Here is a 2,687-nt window from a genome sequence, read left to right on the forward strand (position 1 = left end):
AAAATTTTTTTCTTGCATTTTTCGAAAATTCATGCATTCATAGTGTTCTTCATGATCTTCAAGTTGTTCTTGGTAAGTTTTCTTGTTTGATCTTGATGAATTTTTGTTTTATGTCTTTTATTGTTTTTCATATGCATTTTTGCATTCATAGTGTCCAAGCATTAAAGAATTCTAAGTTTGGTGTCTTGCATGTTTTCTTTGCATCAAAAATTTTTCAAAAATATGTTCTTGATGTTCATCATGATCTTCAAAGTGTTCTTAGTGTTCATCTTGACATTCATAGTGTTCTTGCATGCATCTTGTATTTTGATCCAAAATTTTCATGTTTTGGGTCACTTTTTTGTTTTTCTCTTTTCATCATTAAAAATTCAAAAATCAAAAGAATATCTTTTCCTTATTTCTCTCCAAAATTTCGAAAATTTGAATTGACTTAGTCAAAAAAAACTTTAAAATTAGTTATTTCTTGTAAGTCAAGTCAAATTTTCAATTTTAAAAATCTTATCTTTTCAAAATCTTTTTCAAAAATCATATCTTTTTCATTTTTTCTATCTTTTCGAAAATTTTGAAAATTATTTTTCAAAAATCTTTTTCTTAACTTTATTTCAAATTTTCAAAAATTATGCTAACAACTAATATGATTGATTCAAAAATTTGAAGTGTGTTACTTTCTTGTTAAGAAACGTTCAATCTTTAAATTCTTAATTTCTTGTTAGCTAAGTAATTAATTTTATTTTTAAAAATTAAATCTATCTTATCTTATCCTTTATATCATATCTTTTTCTAAATTTTATCTTTTTTAAAAATTTAATTTCAAAACATCTTATCTAACTTCTTCTTATCTTCTTATCTTTTCAAATTTGATTTTAATATCTTTTTCAACTAACTATTTGACTTTTTGTTTGTTTCTTATCTTTTTCAAAACCACCTAACTACTTTTCCCTCTCTAATTTTTGAAAATATCTCATCCCTTTTTCAAAAATTCTTTTTAATTAATTAATTGTTTTAATTTTAATTCTATCTTATCTTTTATTTTCGAAAATCATGTAACTTCTTTTCAAATTTATTTTCGAAATTTCTTCCCTCTCCTCTTCTTCTATTTATTTATTTATTTACTAACACTTCTCTTCACCTCTCATCATCTCAAATCACTGCCCCTACCTATTCATTCTTCTTCACTCCTATTCCCTTTCTTCTTCTACTAACATAAAGGAATCTCTATACTGTGACATAGAGGATTCCTCTTTCTTTTCTTGTTTTCTTCTTCCCTATATGAGCAAGAACAAGGAAAAAGGCATTCTTGTTGAAGCTGATCCTGAACCTGAAAGGACTCTGAAGAGGAAATTAAGAGAAGCTAAATTACAACAATCCAGAGACAACCTTTTCTGAAATTTTTTACCAAAAAAAAGGAGATGGCAGCTGAACCCAACAACAATAATGCAAGGAGGATACTTGGTGACTTCATAAAACCAACGTCCAAATTTGATAGAAGAAGCATCTCCATTCCTGCCATTGGAGCAAACAATTTTGAGCTGAAACCTCAATTAGTTGCTCTAATGCAACAGAACTGCAAGTTTCATGGACTTCCATCTGAAGATCTTTATCAGTTTTTAACTAAGTTCTTGCAGATTTGTGAGACTGTAAAGACGAATGGAGTAGATCCTGAAGTCTACAGGCTCATGCTTTTCCCTTTTGCTGTAAGAGACAGAGCTAGAACATGGTTGGACTCACAACCTAAAGATAGCCTGGACTCCTGGGATAAGCTGGTCACGACCTTCTTGGATAAATTCTTTCCTCCTCAAAAGCTGAGCAAGCTTAGAGTGGATGTTCAGACCTTCAAACAAAAAGATGGTGAATCCCTCTATGAAGCTTGGGAAAGATACAAGCAGATGACTAAAAAGTGTCCTTCTGACATGTTTTCAGAATGGACCATATTAGATATATTCTATTATCGTCTATCTGAGTTTTCCAAAATGTCATTGGACCATTCTGCAGGTGGATCCATTCACCTAAAGAAAACGCCTGCAGAAGCTCAAGAACTTATTGACATGGTTGCAAATAACCAATTCATGTACACTTTTGAGAGGAATTCTGTGAATAATGGGACGCCTCAGAGGAAGGGAGTTCTTGAAATTGATGCTCTGAATGCCATATTGGCTCAGAACAAATTGTTGACTCGGCAAATTAACATGATCTCTCAAAGTCTGAATGGATGGCAAAATGCATCCAACAGTACTAAAGAGGAAGCTTCTGAAGAAGCTTATGATCCTGAGAACCCTGCAATGGCAGAGGTTAATTACATGGGTGAACCTTATGGAAACACCTATAATTCATCATGAAAAAATCATCCAAATTTCTCATGGAAGGATCAACAAAAGCCTCAACAAGGCTTTAATAATGGTGGAAGAAATAGGCTCAGCAATAACAAGCCTTTTCCATCATCTTCTCAGCAACAGACAGAGAATTCTGAGGAGAGCCCCTCTAATTTAGCAAACATAGTCTCTGATATATCTAAGACCATTTTAAGTTTCATGAGTGAAACAAGATCCTCCATTAGAAATTTGGAGGCCCAAGTGGGCCAGCTGAGTAAGAAAATCATTGAAACTCCTCCCAGTATTCTCCCAATCAATACAGAAGAGGATCCAAAGGGAGAGTGCAAGGCCATTGATGTAATCAATATGGCCGAATGC

At 32.3% G+C, this 2,687-nt stretch overlaps 1 non-coding gene across 1 annotated transcript; it reads right to left on the reverse strand.

Moving 5' to 3' along the window:
- Positions 1 to 1,808: 1,808 nt before the first annotated feature.
- Positions 1,809 to 1,912, reverse strand: LOC130971515 (small nucleolar RNA R71). The gene has a single exon (XR_009082730.1). It is a non-coding gene; the product is annotated as a small nucleolar RNA R71 (small nucleolar RNA).
- Between the last annotated feature and the right edge of the window lie 775 nt (positions 1,913 to 2,687).

The sequence above is a fragment of the Arachis stenosperma genome, chromosome 3 (assembly GCF_014773155.1).
Source record: "Arachis stenosperma cultivar V10309 chromosome 3, arast.V10309.gnm1.PFL2, whole genome shotgun sequence".
Lineage (NCBI taxonomy): Eukaryota > Viridiplantae > Streptophyta > Magnoliopsida > Fabales > Fabaceae > Arachis > Arachis stenosperma.